Source organism: Podarcis pityusensis (genome assembly GCF_964106645.2).
Source record: "Podarcis pityusensis genome assembly, chromosome: 2".
NCBI classification, from domain to species: Eukaryota; Metazoa; Chordata; class Lepidosauria; order Squamata; family Lacertidae; genus Podarcis; species Podarcis pityusensis.
Genome location: NC_138029.1, coordinates 58,663,959 through 58,681,098, shown reverse-complemented (window position 1 = coordinate 58,681,098; position 17,140 = coordinate 58,663,959).

Below are 17,140 nucleotides of genomic sequence, written 5' to 3'. Positions count from 1 at the left end.
GTAAGATTAAAGACAGCCTTTTGAGGTAGGTGTCTTTGCCTCCCCACTAAGAAACTCACAAAGGCATGCTCGCTTGTTGACAGAAGCTTCAAGAGATGCGTTTACCAACATGAGACTGTTCGCTGACAATACATCACAGATAGAACTTTCACGCCACATGAAACACAAAGGTGCATTTCATACATTCATCAACCCCATGTGATGGTGGTACAGGTGCATATGCCTCTCCACACACCTGAGCGAATATATTGATGGCATTTGGGGCATACATGTTCATACATAGTTGCGTGGCAAGACCCTCAAGCTGACCCCTCATTAGGGTAAATAAATTCACACAGACACGGGCGAATGTGTTGATGGCATTTGGGGCATACATGTGCATACAGACATAGTTCTCACATCATTCATGGCTTCATGTGCACAGGGTATGGGTATACAGTCCTACTCTTCCCTCATATGTACTTGAACCTTGCTGGGCAAGGTTGTGAACCAGCCCCTACTGATTTTCTCAAGACTACCTATCAAATTCATTGTTGGGATAGGAACCTCGAACATCAGCTCCAGAGTTCTGTTGCCTCCTGGAAATACACAGATTCTCTTTGCTGCTGCCACACACATCTAAATATATTTGTAAAGAAAAATGGTATGTTGTACATGTTTATTTTTGTGACTGTCAGTCCTGTATAGGATGTGTATTTAGGGTATCTTATGTGAAGTTTTTGCCTAGAAATGTATTGCCCAGTATTTGACGGTTGAATGTAACTCAGAGGTTCCGTTCTGCGATGGGCTAGCAGCCTTGCTGAGGTATATATTTAGGAGGCTTTATATAGCACACTACTTATGCTAATGCACAGAAGATAAAACGACTTGTAAACCACTAAGTACAAGCAATAAAAGACAGTGACCACTGAGCATTTCATTGCTGAAAATAGATGAGCATAGTGTTGCATTTCAAATGTTTTGCAGACTGAATATAACTACAGATGCTAACAGATGCTTTAAATATATAAAGGAAACTGACAGATAATTATTTAAGATATGACTTTTGAGGAAAAAGTGTTCCCACTGGATTTATTAACTGCAGCTTACAAAATCCAATTGCACCATATATTTTCCAGGCATATATTATTATTATTATTATTATTATTATACCTTTTCACATGACATGGGGATTAGTTTAAATTCTAAACTATGGGGTTACTCACACATTGCACTGAAAACAGATATAAGCTATCTCCACACATGTACAAGTGTTTGTTTGTGAAAGAATGCACATTTGTTTATTTGTACAGCTCAAGTGTTGTGTACACATACTGAATACCATTGAATATTTCATTTGCATTACTGTATGAGTATACGGCTCAAATATTTGTGTACTCTAATACACAAATTGTATAATCTTTGAAAGTAATGTGCGAACATCCCTTAGGAAAGCAAAGGTCAAAGTACATCAAAATGATTCCTAAGATTGGAACTCATTTTACACATACAACTTGCTACTACTATAGGCATGGCAGTGGCAACAGGACAGGAAATAAAGTTCCTCCCAGGCACACAGCAGAAAACATTTGGCACTTTTCAGACAGAGTGCAGAGAGCATATCAAACCAAACATACATAGGCACTATGCAGCATCAAACACATGTTGGACAGATAGAAACAAACTTTCTAGATAAAGCGCAGTCATGGGGGGAAACCACAACTGTACACATAGCATGGGCAAGCATATTACGTACAGCACAGCAGAACACATAGAACAGATGCACACACTATCAGCACAAACAGTTGCATATACGACCACACCAATATCAGAACATTAGATAAAGAACAGGATGCTGTGCCATTCCCACACAAGCATTCAGTCCTGTGACTTGACTGGCAGGGCACATGCCTTGCAGCACGGGCACAGTGCATTTCGTTTACGTCTTGGTGATTTCATTCTAACCTACTGATCTGGGAGTAGGTGGCAAGGCTTCCAGCCTTATCACTTGTGTTTTAAAAAAGTAATTGCTGCCTGTTCATGACATTTACAAGGCTACTCCTCCCCCTAATCTGAGTGACACATCTAATATAAGTCCTCTTCACACAGTTGGCGCATTTTGTTGTTGTTTAGTCGTTTAGTCATGTCCAACTCTTCGTGACCCCATGGACCAGAGCACGCCAGGCACTCCTGTCTTCCACTGCCTCCCGCAGTTTGGTCAAACTCATGCTGGTAGCTTCGAGAACACTATCCAACCATCTCGTCCTCTGTCGTCCCCTTCTCCTTGTGCCCTCCATCTTTCCCAACATCAGGGTCTTTTCCAGGGAGTCTTCTCTTCTCATGAGGTGGCCAAAATATTGGACCCTCAGCTTCAGGATCTTCTCCTTCCAGTGAGCACTCAGGGCTGATTTCCTCAAGAATGGATCGGTTTGATCTTCTTGCAACCCATGGGACTCTCAAGAGTCTCCTCCAGCACCCTAATTCAAAAGCATCAATTATTTGGTGATCAGCCTTCTATATGGTCCAGCTCTCATTTCCATGTTTTGACTGAATTCACGGAGGGGTGCTCCTGACCTTCGTCATATGTCCTGTGGAAGATACACATAGGCTCTTCCATATGATTGGGATTGCTGTTCACCCAGGGCTCCTCATACAGCTGTAATGCATGTAGAATCCCTTCCACACCTTCTAGTGAAGATACAGAGGTGTGATTCTGCTCACCCTTCCATGCATTCAATCGATACACGTAAGGAGTGCATGAACTTGTCTCCATCACTTTGTTTAGAGCTTTCCCACCACTCACACTTCAGCTTCCAACCAATGGCAAGAAATAACGATTACAGATACACATGGTTATGATCATTTTTATTCAGCTGAATTGCTAAATGTGAATGTCAACCACTTGTCTGTCCAGTTGCCTTACAGTTATGACCTGTTTGACTCATCTGTTTCCCATTGTGGCCAACAGTTGGCCAGCCCTTCTGTATGTATTTTCTCAGATGCTGTGCAGATGCAATTGTGTTAGTATGAGTGCAAGAAAGATAGATTTCATCCACCTTTTCGGGTGCAATTGCTTAGCAGGCATCACTGTAAGGTACAGTACACATCCCTGAGTGTTCGTGAATTAACAGAATCCTTGATATTCAACAACAGGTCTTTGTTTTTTTAAAAAAACCAAAACCAATGACTGAGATAAAAAGGCTGAATCTGAGCATTGTGTTCCATTCATAGTTAATTATTATATGCTTCAAGAAGCACATTCACTATTGCGTGAATGAGCAAGTTAGTCAATGGAATTCTGCTCTCCGATACCAAGAGTGTAGCTTCATGCCAAGACTTTTTATCCATTCATTATTTCTGATAGTTATCATCTGCAAAATTATTTTCCTGCTAAATCTGAGCCAGATAGAAGGAAACTTCAGCTAGATGCTCATTTCTGTGAAGTAACTGAACAAATAAATTAAAGCAGACAAACAGAGTTCACTTTTAACATTTAACCCCACATGCTGGTTTGAATGTAAACAACTAAAGAGTGGAGACATATAAGACTGTGCACAAAATCTTTTCAGAAAGCGTCAAGTGAGTAATTGCTTGGCTGAAAGTAAGGAGCAATTTAGCTTTTCTGGACTTCAGCTAGAAGAGATTTAGTGTTGGAAAGCGGATGTAAAATTCCATGGTGATTTGACACAGAGCTGTGATTTCATGAAGCACTTTAAAGTTTACCAGCCATATAATAGGCTGCTAGGATAAGGTCAATGTTAAAATTACTAAGAAATGCAATGCCATCGAGAGCATTGGGGACAGGCACCACTGGGAGTACTGTGTGCGCATCAAGTTCCATAAGTGGCCTTGAGAACAAACTTGAACAAAGTGCTTGTCCGATATGGACTTTTAAAAGAGAGGAATTAACCAGATTTCCCCCCCCCCCCACGATGATAATAAATTCATTATTGAAATGGAGAAGGACATTGCAAGCCCCTGCCTATCAAAGGAGAGGCTGCTAATTAATTCAATTCTGTAACACAGATTTCCGTTGAGCAATCAAGAGGAGTGTCCTTTCACACATTTAGCTCTTAAGGCTCAAGCTATGCATGGCTTTGATCATGTATCATGTGCCAGAACTGTTCCAAAACATTAATGAATGTCTGCCTCACAGATGTGCAGCTCAAAACTGTGTGCATGTTTACTCAAAATTAAGAGCGTAGAATCATAGAAGGGATCCCAAGGGTCATCTAATCCAACCCCCTACAACTGTGATCATTGGAACTTACTGGTGTTCTAGGTAACAAGGCAAGGATTGCAGCTTTAATTTATGTGGATCACTTAAATTCACAACAGAGTTTGCCTCAGGCCCGTCTTACCCATAGAGGCTAGTGGTGCAGGGCGCCATGGCACCAAGTTCTGGAGGGCGCCAGGCGAGAGTCCGGGGAACACCGAACGAGTGCGCTGAGTGAGCGAGGGCGCGTGCGCCGCTCCCGCTGAGCGTCGGCTTGGTTTTTTCCCTTTTAGCCTGCAGGCGCTGAATTCTGCGGGGCGCCAGAAGGCTAAAAGGGAAAAAACTGAGCCGACGCTCATTGGGAGCAGCACACACGCCCTTGCTCACTCAGCACAGGCCCACTCGCTCAGTGTGCTGCCTGCCATGGCCACCATGGCACGATGCGACCAGCTGAGCTGGGAGGCACCTCGTCCAGCCTCCGCCTCTTCCCTGCCGGAGGAGCTGCCCTCCAGCCACTGCCCACTTCCTCCAGCCCTAAAAAAAGGTTGAAAACTCTGGGAAGCTGGAGGAATCTTTGCAACAAGGTGCCTGATATGCTTAAGATGGCCCTGGTTTGCCTTGTGGGTTCTGGATGATTGTGCATCTTCACATTTCAGTTTTTGTAGTGTGTCAAGTGTTGATCTTGAACTGAGGAGATTTGGCTTCAAATCTCCAGGCAGACATGTAGCTCACAGGGTGACATTAGCTCAGTCAGTACATTCCAGTCTCACCTACCTCACAGGCATTGTGGGATGATAAAACGGAGCAGCGTTGTGTATGCCGCCCTAAACTACTTGGAAGAATGGAGCAATAGAGATCTATAATAAACAAGCAGTGACTCACATAAATAACAACCTTAGGTTTATATTAAAATAATATGCACATAGGGGAAAAAATCACTTTGTTCTTCTCTCTTCCCAGTGCAGTGATAATGCTGCCTAGAACCTGTAAGATTTAACATGGGGCCCCGTAAATCACAGATAAGTGTTCAGGGCAAAGTCTGGGATTTGATTAAAGCAACTTTCATTGAAACAAAGATGTAGAGTGAGGCCCACCAGGATCTATCATGGCTGCCAAGCCAAGCACAATTTGTAGAGATAATTCAACCCATAAGTAAAATCTGGATTGGATTTCCTCCAGGTCTAGTAAACTAGAAAATATGGAGTGGACCTAAGGCATCTGCTTGATGGCCATGAGAACAGGACACTGGACTAGATGGGCCTTTGACCTGATCCAGCAGGGCTCTTCTCATGTTCTTAGGGATTTCTAAACATTATGGTACCATTGATCCTGGAAAAATTTCATTTATAGGCTGGAAGGGAGGAGCAACCTATATGTGACATATGTGATCACCAGTTGCGCAGTCAGGCATAATTTATCAAAGGTTGCTATGACTATAATTCTTTTTTTTTAAATAGTTTTTATTGGTTTTTCGATATATACATCCTTTATGAAATATCTCTCTAACCATTTTCCATTTTTTTTCTGCCCTCCCCTCCCCTGGACTTCCCTCATACTTCCACTTTGTTTTACTTTCAAGTTATTCATCCTGCGTATTATTCCCCCAATTAATTCCTGATACATTTACATCTATTTTTTATTATTATATATATTTGTGAATATTTACTCAAACCCTGGCAATGAGTCCAACTCTTCATGTTGTCTCTTCATATATATTGTAAATGGTTTCCATTCTCTTTTAAAGTCTTTGTTGTCCCTTTCATGTAATTTATCTGTTAATTTTGCTAATTCTGCATATTCCATGAGTTTCTCTTGCCATTGTTCTTTCGCTGGGGTTTCTTCTGTCTTCCAAGCTTGTGCTAGTAGAATTCTTGCCGCTGTTGTTGCATACATAAATAATTCCCAGTTGTCATTTCTTATTTCTTGATCTAAAATCCCTAGTAAGAATGCTTCTGGTTTCTTAACATTAGTCTTTTTAAACATTTTTTTTCAATTCATTATATATCATTTCCCAATAATTTCTGACCTTTTTGCATTCCCACCACATATGATAAAATGTACCATCTTTTCCTTTACATCTCCAACAAGTTTTTGATCCCGTCTTATACATTTTAGCCACTTTCTCTGGTGTAATGTACCATCTATACATCATTTTTATATAATTCTCTTTCAACTATGACTAAAATTCTACAGTGTCCGGAATTCTCTGAAGGAAAGAATGCGCTTCGATTGTGCTTTAAAGGTATAGTGTGCACGCAGCCTTAGTCATCACAATCACCACAGTGCTGACTTGGCCAGAGTAGTCGAATGCTTTCATTGTGTCCAAGCCCTTGTGTTCTCCCAACTAGTGATCGTATCTTAGAAAGAGGGCATTCAGCCTAGCTTCGCTTTTCTCTTGCCACAACACATTGCAAAACACAAGCATAGAATTCAATGGGGTAAAAAGCAATGTGTCTCTTGATTTTGAGTGGGAAGTTGACTGGTTGGGGAAGGGCTAAGCATCCCTCCTCCTACCCTCCTACCCTAGTCACATCCAATCTCTGTCAAATGTGTGGCAAAAGCCATGTTAGGGGAACATGGATTGAATCTGAAAATTGGGTGAGCGAGTAGGGAGCACCCACTACCCCTTACTATCTCTTGGAGTTACCCTGTCACCTTTGTACTCCTCTTAAGGATGTTAATAATCCTGATCCTTTGGAGACAGTTTTGGTTAATAGGTTTTGTTAATATGTCTGTTGTTTTCTGACAAATTTTGTGAAATATATCCAATTTAAAAGTGCACATTAGCATTCAGCTGCATTGAGCTCTCATCCATGTTTGCATGTAACCTATGCTAAGGCCATGAAATAATATTAGAAGATCAAACTTGACATACTTGCCTCCTGTTCAAAAGAAGTAATGGGGGAAATGTCATACCCCAGAATTTTTTTTATTTTTAGGGAAGGGCAAACCAACCTCCAGTTTAAAATACTTTTCTTCTTCTGCAGATTTCCACCAGTATTTCATAATGGGGAATTTTGAACTTCAGTTGGTACAAATAACAGAAAACTTATTGGATTTTTGTAAAATTGGGGGCATAGTCCCAATTTTGGATTTTTTGAAAATTGAGATATAGCTCCCAAACTTGGAGATAGTTTTTCAAAATAGATTTTAACTTTAAAATCTTTAGTATCGGGGTGTTCAATACATGTGAATACAAATGTGCATTGTTTTTTTAAAAAAATGTTTGATTATCCCAAAATTGGATAAATTAACAGGATTTTTTTTACTTTTAAAACTTTGTCTCCAGAAGAGTAAAACAACTAGTATCTTTAAAGCAATATCTGTGCTGAACTGTCTTGCTGTAGAGTGAAGTTACAATTGACAGATGTTTCCATTCTGTCTTTATCTAGGTACAAATCTGCAAACCCTTTCACCACAGGTACAGTTATACCTAAGATCCCTATCTATATTCCACTACAAGTTTGCTAGCAGGTAACTAAACATAGAAACATTAAAATGGCATGCACCTCCCACTGCTGTATGAAATGTACTGAACAATTTCCATGTAACTTTAGCATACTAAGCGTATTGATCTATCATGCCCTCCTTTATCCAAATAGGTGTGGTGACAGCAGAATTTACAGCACCAAACCAATCAAGACGTAAGTCCAGCATTGAACTGAGTCATGTATATGCTATAGGGTGCTGTGTATGCTATATCCATCCATTAGTGCACAGCTGATCAGCATGTAGGTCTTCACATGTAGCTTCTGCTGCTTGACTGGGGCTGTTGCTCAACACATGCACATCACCTGTTGGTGGGGATAGGGGTTGAGAGACTGAATCTACTAGCTCCCCGTTTCCCTTTCAACAGGGGACCTGTAGACCATAATGCAGTGCTTAACATTTCTTGCAAGAATTTCTGAATCTGGGCCTTTGTTGTTGTTGTTTAGTTGTTTAGTCATGTCTGACTCTTCGTGACCCCCTGGACCAGAGCACGCCAGGCACTCCTGTCTTCCACTGCCTCCCGCAGTTTGATCAAACTCATGCTGGTAGCTTCGAGAACACTATCCAACCATCTCATCCTCTGTCGTCCCCTTCTCCTTGTGCCCTCCATCTTTCCCAATATCATGCTAGTCAGAAATCTGCAACACTAGAGCTGCTATATTCTGAAACTGAAAGGGCAGATAATGACAGCGGATCTGTGACTAAAGGAAATTTCAGATAATTTGAATACAGCAAAGATGGGGAACCTGTGGACCTTGAGAGGTTGTTGGACTACAACTCCCATCATCCCTGAGTACTGGCCACGGTGGTTGAGGGTGATGGGGGAAGGAGTCCAACAGCCTTTCGAGGGCCACAGGTTCCCCCATCCTTGGAATAAAGAATGTTTGTTTGAAATGTATACCTTCAGTATTTTTATTCAATAATCTAATGTCTTTGAATGCTGTCAGCATGGCTTTAAAAAATCTCATTTGTTTGGGTTATTGTAAAAAATGAAACCTTTCACAGAAGAATGAGATAAAAAAGTGTGTTCATTTTATGGATGGTTTACTAGTGATTAAACACTGATGAATCAATCAGTTTCAATAAATTATTTTAACACGATGTATCATCCCCACAGCATACTTGCTTAACATGTGCACTACAATCCTAAGTATGGTTACTAAAATATATCCCACTGAGGTCAATAGAACTTACCTTCTGGGAAGTGCATTAAGGATTGGAGCCTCAACTATACATAAACAACTCTAATTGAGAGCAATCCTATGTATATATAGAAATTCTGTTGTGTTCTCAGGAGTTTAAATGTGAATAGTCAACACTGAACACAGTGGGTCTTACTTCTGAGTAAATTTGCATAGAATTGCTTCTTTAAAATAGCTATTTTAATTTTTTTGTAAAAAAGCGTAAGTCCTAATTAACCTTTTATTCTAGGCAGTGCTTGGAAAATGAGGACTGCTAATATAAGGTGAAATGAGGTTGTATTTTTCTAAGGCGTAATTGTTCACATTGTGAAGCACAAACAACTCCTAATAACCGAGCTCTAGTACCATGCACAAGGCACCTCTGTATGACGAGTCTCGGTGCAAATCAGGGCCAATCTGATGGTGCATAAATATTCAAATCCTCTGTAGAGAATGAGCACACCTGGCTTTATTACAGGGTAACACATTCTAACAAAGAGAAGGTGATCAATATGGATGTCACAGCAAAGCCCTGTGTTCTCCTTTGAATGTGAAGTACAGTTGCTTGCACATCAATAACTTGAGCATCAAAGGAGCAGCACATTTTAATGAGCCATTTCAACAGTTTTGTTTGAAAAGAATTGTTTTAAATTCATTTTAAAGCACCATCACCCATCTCAATCACCCATCTTAGTGTTTATTATGTAGAATGGCATTAAGGTTATATTTACATACAATCACAGGTTTGGGGAACTTGATGGCACTGAATATTGTCGTATTCTGCCATTGAAATGAAGGCTAGAGCAGAGGGCTTTTAAGAACTAGATCACATTGTAAAACTAGTTACAATAAAAGTGTCAAGTCATGGTCAGCAACCACATACCAGCCGGACGAAAGTCAGAACAGGAGCACTTCAATTACAGATCAGGGACACCCTTACATTTACTGTTGCGGAGAATTAAAATAAATGTTACTCAATACAAAGAAAAAACTACCGGTAATAATATAATTTTAAACAATGCTGTGAGTTTCTTCCATCAACTATTTGGTCACTTCCTGCTCTTCAGTCTATATCACTCAGTCAAGAGGTGGCTAGGTTGATTGTGGGGACAAACCACCATAAGCATACAATGTTTTGCTTGCAGGATTTTCACTGGCTGACAATCTGCCACAGGGCCAATTTTAAGATGTTGGCACTAACATATAAGGTCCTATACACCTGAGAACCAGGTTACTTGAGAGACCAGCTTATCCCTTATGTATGAGGAAGATCACTGTGGTCAGTGAGAGAGTTTCTCCTGCAAGTTCCAAAGACCTCAGAAGTCTGCTCTGCAGTAACTCAGATCAGGGATTTGAATATGGCTGCCTCTTCTGTAAAACAGTATCACTGTTGTCAGGCGCCTAGTATCTGCACTTTGTGGAAACAATTGAACATTTTTATTCTGACAGTCTTTCTCTGCTGGATAAATGGGTCTTTGCCACAAGTGTCTGCTTTGTATTATTTCAGTTTTGTTTTAAATGTATCCACTGGGTTTTTAACTGGGTTTTTTGCTCTTTTTATTCTATATCAGCTTGGGATGATTGTGTAGAAGGCGTTTAATAAATAGATTAATAATAATGTAGATGCATTTCTAAAAAAAGAACCTATGATTCTTTTTTCATGATTCTAGCTTGCACTGGCCCTACCATTTGGTAGAATGATGCTGCAGCGGCAAGGAGCAGCAGTCAGGTGTTAGTGGACAGGGGTGTTTTTGCCACATGGCTAGCCCTGGGCCTGCTCTATTCAGTTGTGATGGGAGAATCTTTCCCTTCTCCATTGTTGAAGTAAGATTCTACTGGAAGTCTCATCAGTTTTCATATGAGGAATGGGAAACACTAGCTAGTCTTTCACCCAATGCCGGATTTACATATAAGCTAAACAAGATATAGCTTAGGGCCCCACTCTCTTGGCCCCCCCAAAAAAATTAAAGGAAAAAAACAACAACTGGATGTACATTTCCAAAATTCTTAATTGTATTTCAGTTCAACAATTACTTTGATAAAATACATATCTAGTTATATGCAAATGGCTTTAGATACCTATTAGGTCCATGAATTACCATATAGCATATATTCAACACAAAAAACAGCGACCATTTGTTGTTGACAAAGGACAGCTGGACATAAAAGGCCCCATTAACTTCAGTAGCTTAGGGCCTCATCAAACCTAAATCCAGCCCTGCTTTCACCTCAGGTAGAAAAAGACATTGGACCAGTCCTTGTTATAACATTAGGTAGCAGTGCCAAATAGCACCAGACATGTTTTTATTTATTTAAGAAAAGTACACCCTCTTTTTCATCATGTGTCTCAAAGTGGTTTACATAGCGGCTTACATAGATTAAAACATTTCACAGCAGAACACTAGAACAATGTTCATGGTGTTGGAGCAACTGGCTAAAATGTTTTTAAATGTTTCAAACAGTTCTAATGTTGGTTCATCTGTTTTGTTTTTGCTGGGTTGATGTTGGTTAAATGTTTAGTTGGGGCTGGCGGTTATTTTAATTTTGGTATAACTGTAAACTGTTTATTTGTTATTATTGTTATTGTTGTTATTATTGGTTTCTATTGATTTGTTTGTTTGTTTGTTGCTCTTATAGGATATTTTGTTTTTTAATGTTTGATGCTTTGTTGTGTTTTTATATATGTTGTAAGCCACCCATAGTGGCTGGGGAAACCCAGCAAGACTGGCGGCATATAAATAAATAAAAATATTATTTTTATTTTATTATTCAAAAGCCTCTTGAAGTAAAGCCATTTTAACCCGTTGCCTGAAACTTAGAGATTGTGCCTGCCTAATTTTGACTGGGCATCAAGGGCTCAGACTTGCTCAGAAAAAAGAAAAGTAAACACATGTTAAAACTGTTCTTATAATATTTTTTAAAAAACAATTCACAAGGAACCTCCTGGACTGGTTTGTTTTTTTTGGTCAAAAGTGTTAACCTCTGATTCAGAAAAATAATATTAAATGAAAATAAACATAAAAGCTTGTCTTAAAAAAGCATCCCTTTCCGGCCAAACACAGTGAAATACAACGTTTGCTTGGGGATATCAGGTACATCTACCACATTTTACAGCAAGCGAAGCCTGTAATATAGAACGGTTTTGATCTCCAGTAACCTGTTCACAACTGCACATATGTCATAACGGATCCTGTCTCTCTTCTCGATAAGAATCTCCAAGAGGTTTTTTTGTTGTTTGTGTTGTGTTGTGTTTTTTTTCTTTTTGACAAAGTACTGCAAGCAATTCAAAGCTGCTTGGCACACAACAAATGTGAGAAACCCATGACCACAGACTGCCTTTAAAGCAAACCCAAGAGTTGACATTACTCACATCTTCCGATACCTGTCAGAGTTCAAACAGGAAACCTGCTTTTTCCTCAAATGTCAACAACATTATTTTTTACGAGTTGCTCTGAGGTAAAAGTCACAATGTAAGGGGCCAACTGTCTTGCAGCTTTTCAGGGCCGGCGTGAGCTACTATTTTTGTATCATTCTTGACACAATATTAAGTGCACTCTTGGGCGCTTCAGCAGAAATGGACATTTTTGCCCTGAACTCACAAAACACAGCAGCATTCTGAAAGATAGAAATATTTCATTAACAATCCCAGCATACGTGTAAAGCACATTTATACCACTTTAACAGTCATAGATTCCCCTCAAGTATCATGGGGCCTGTAATTTACCCCTCATAGAGCTACAAATCCCAACACTCTTAACAAACTACAGTTCCCAGAATTCTTTGAGGGCATGTAGCTTTTAGATGATGATATCTGCTAATGCCTTTTGCTGGCTTTGCTGGACAGGTGATGATGGCGCTACAATCACTATTTCCAGTCAAGAAAACAGAACAAATCTCCGTCACAAACAGCTGTGGCACCAAGGGTTAAAAGTGAGGAATTTTAGATTATTTTCAGACCTATTTTGATCTTTTGTAACACCAAGACCCCAATGTTCCTTCCTTCCTTCCTTCCTGAGTGGGCAACTGGGGTGACTGTTGCTTCACCCTTGCCAACATCCTGAAGCAGATTAGGCTACTGCATCCATTTCACAAGGCAATAGTCTATAAATGCTTTCCCAGGTCCCGTGCTGGAGGCCTTCATTTGGAGTTAGCCCATGAGTCATCATAAAATCCATGCTGTTCATTTGCTAGGAGGGCAGGGATAGGTGGATGAGTACAGTGAGATGTGTGTTTTTAAAAAATGGCATAAAATTATTGTAAAAGTGTTAATTATAGTTTATTCAATGAGTTGGCTCAAGAGCTGCCTTTTAAACTTCCCACCCTTTAAAAAATAAATACCCTAGCTGCCATGTTTTATCCCGAAGTGTCTCTCTGAAAGCAATGACACATTATGAGATGCCCTCAGTTCAGGCAATTCCATTTTTTTCTTTTCTTTTAACATGCAGGTTTGATTTTTCCCTTTTTTATAATAATTTTTATTTGTTGTTGTTGTTTAGTCGTTTAGTTGTGTCCGACTCTTCGTGACCCCATGGACCGGAGCACGCCAGGCACTTCTGTCTTCCACTGTCTCCCGCAGTTTGGTCAGACTCATGTTTGTAGCTTCGAGAACACTGTCCAACCATCTCGTCCTCTGTCGTCCTCTTCTCCTTGTGCCCTCCATCTTTCCCAACATCAGGGTCTTTTCCAGGGAGTCTTCTCTTCTCATGAGGTGGCCAAAGTATTGGAGCCTCAGCTTAAGGATCTGTCCTTCCAGTGAGCACTCAGGGCTGATTTCCTTAAGAATGGATGTGTTTGATCTTGCAGTCCATGGGACTCTCAAGAGTCTCCTCCAGCACCATAATTCAAAAGCATCAATTCTTCGGCAATCAGCCTTCTTTATGGTCCAGCTCTCACTTCCATACATACAATAATTTTTATTAGTTTTTCCAAATATTTTCCACCATAACATCAATTTAATAAATAAAATAAAGAAACATTTGGCTATATAAGCCAGGCTAGGCAATTCCATTTCCCCCCTCTGACTAGTAATTCCAAATGTGCTTCTCAGTTCTACTTTTCTAGAAAAAGAGGTGCTGGGACTCATGCCTCCCTTGTTCTGTTAGAATGCCAATGGTGCCCACCTGAGAGGTGCTGGAATTGAGTTCCGTTGAGTTCCTGATGATACAAAGCCCTAGTGCATCTACTTATGGGTGGCTTTTACCTGCTGTTCCCAGGTACTTTTTGGACTCCATGTCACGTAGTGTTTGGCAACCCTTGGTGTGAACCCACCTGTCCTTCCGGTCATTGTGTCATTGAACTGCCCTGGCTGAAGGAATTAATTCCTAGAGTGCTACTGGGTGGTGGGAGAATGAAGAACAGCTGACCATTTTTGACACTGACTGAAAATGAATAAAGGGGGAAAATTAGCCTATGGGGAAACTGCTTGATTGGGAAAACTTTCCTTGATGATTTATGAATGACAGATGAAAAAATGCATTGTGAAAAAGGACACACAGGCAGTTCCATTACTATCATCTTGCTTTTTACATGTCATTCTGAAATACATTTTTATAGTGTGCATAATCAAGAGGCAGACCATATGGCAAAACCGTGTCATTCTAAAAAAGAAAATCACATCAAATCCATTGAGCTCAGCTGTACAGCTGGCTTGTTTAAGAACAGCTGGTTGGCATTAAGAATACTAATAATGCTCATAGGGAGAACTACATGTGGAGGCAGCAGGAATGAGACCAAATGGTCCACACACATCAGCTGATTTCTGCAGAGATCAAGGAGGGTTTCTTTTTTTGTGAGCAGAAATGCATAACAGATTAGCTTTGTTACTTGTATGAATAACACATTTGACTTGTTTCTGCTACCTCAAACTTTGAGAGTTGCAACAAGGCATAGAGTGCATTCATTGACAAAGCTACAGTTGCATGCTGAGCTTAGGGGACAGGCACATATTGTTGTGTTGTATGTCAGTTGCAATCCTGCTCACAAACCTTATGTAGTCGGATATAGGAAGCATGCAGACTTGTGCTGCCATGGCTGGATCTATGATGGTGTAGGGATCAAAGGCTGCTGCTTTGCAACAAGGTATAGTTCTTTGTTCTTTGCCTGAACTCAAGGAACTGTGGTTTCTTCTAACTCTGGTTAGCAAACCAGCATCAAACTGCATCAAACTTATTTATTAGCTAGTTAGGATAAACCATAGTTCCCTGACTTCAGTTGTAATAGGGAACCATAGTTTGCTGAAAAGTGAAAGCCTTTCATCTTCTCCTTGCACATAGGGAGGAGTTGTGGTGGGAGATGGATCAGTGGGGATGGGAGATAGACCATGAGGGCTGGACCCAGGGGGGCATAAGTCTATGGTTCCTCACAACAACACTTAGAAGGGAGGAAAACACAACAGGGCCGGATTAGTATGTTTTGAAGACAGTGAAGAAATGCACATGGCAATCGAAAGAGCACCGCTCACTCCAGAGTCTAGAATGATCTAAATGAGCCACTGACGGGAGCCATGTAAGCTTAAGGCTCATGCAAGTTCATTTTTGTAATGGGAATCCATCGGCATTAGGCCACTCTCTGCTTCTAGCTCTATGCTGGGCTTTCTGGATTACTGGAAGAAATGAGATTAATTTCATATTACCTGGTGTCTGTCTCAGATTACAAGCATTTCATTTAGTTTTAAAAGAGTAAGAACAACTGCAAGATTCAGACCAAAATCCATTCAGTTTCTCATTCAGCCCAATTAATTTGATGGCTCTGTAGGAAATGAACAACTACCTCATCACTGAGAAATGCCTTTGCTGTTGGGAAATCAACTCCTGATGTAAATTTTGATCCATGCTGGTGGGAATGTTTCACATGAAATTAGAGCTAAGCACAGCCTAATATCAAATTAATCTACTGCTTGAAAGAGAGGAGCTCATGTCTGCATAGAAGGCCCCAGTCACAGAATGATTATAGGCCATATTTACAAAGTAGTGAGGGAGAGGTAAGGACTCAGCTAAAGGTCAGAGGGACCCTCGCTGGTCAGCCTGCAGGGAAACAGTGAGTTCTATATCAGAAAATGTGGGATGAGGCCTGACAGCAAAAGCTTCAGTTGGAATTATTATGTACTGATTCTTGTTCTTGAATGCTTTGAGCTGGTAAAGCAATCTGGTCATATAAAGCTCTCTTGTTATGCTTCCTTGTTTAGAATAGAAATTCCAGGGATTGAAAATGGGGTGTTTTATATGACGTGTACACATAGCATAGTCTCAGACACTAAGCTACAGGCCCAAAAAACCTCCAAGATAATTAGAATTTATTCTTATGACTTTTAGATTGCCATGGATGACCCCCCCCTGCTTTCAAACTGCTTTTAATTGACATTTTAATGCTCTGTGTATAACTATCCTTTAACAAAAAATCTTAAAAAAATATTTATACTGCTTTATTCTGCTGGGATTCTTTTGACTGCTACCGTAATATTGTTTTAACATTTTTAGACTAAGGCTTTATGGATTGTATATGTTATTATGACGTATTATTTTTTAATATGTGACTCTTTTCTAGGTTCAGAAGCTGAGGAAGGAAGAAGCATTGTGGTCTTTGGGAGGGAAACCGAGACATGAAGAGGGGAGATTGTTTGGTCCTGAGGGGAAACAGAAACAGATGGCAGAGAGGAGGTATTGTGGTCCTAGAGAGGGGCTCTCTGAGGGGAGAAAACTGAGGCAGAGAGAGAAGATGTGGTCTTGAAGGTAAACTCACTTAGTGACCCAAGGGTTCAAGGTCTCACATGATGACCTAAGGGTTCAAGCAGGAGGACATGAGAAAAGACAGGTAAATAGGGCAAATGGGTCCTAGATCAGGGGTCACCAACCTAAGGCCCATGGGCCGGAAGTAGCCCATGGAGGTCGTTTGACTGGCCCACAAGCGACCCCTGAACTGAGGTGCCTGCTCGCACGCTGTCCTAAACTGGCACAGTTTGGCACAGGGACTTGCTTCTGTGGTGCCGGAAATCATATCTGCGCACACGCAGATCCCAGAAATCACATCTGCACAGATGCAGACTCAAAAAATCATGGGCACACACGTGCAGACACTGAAAATCACGGGTGCTCATGCATGCGAGAGATCCGGCCCATGGAGGGAGCTCTGCGGGACCAATCCAGCCCAGGCAAGATAAACCTTGCCGACCCCTGTTCTAAACAGATGAAGAATTTATACACCAACTTGGCACAGTAGCTAAATTGGCAGCCAGCACAGACCTCTTAACAGCAGTATTGCATGCTGACAGTAGGTCACT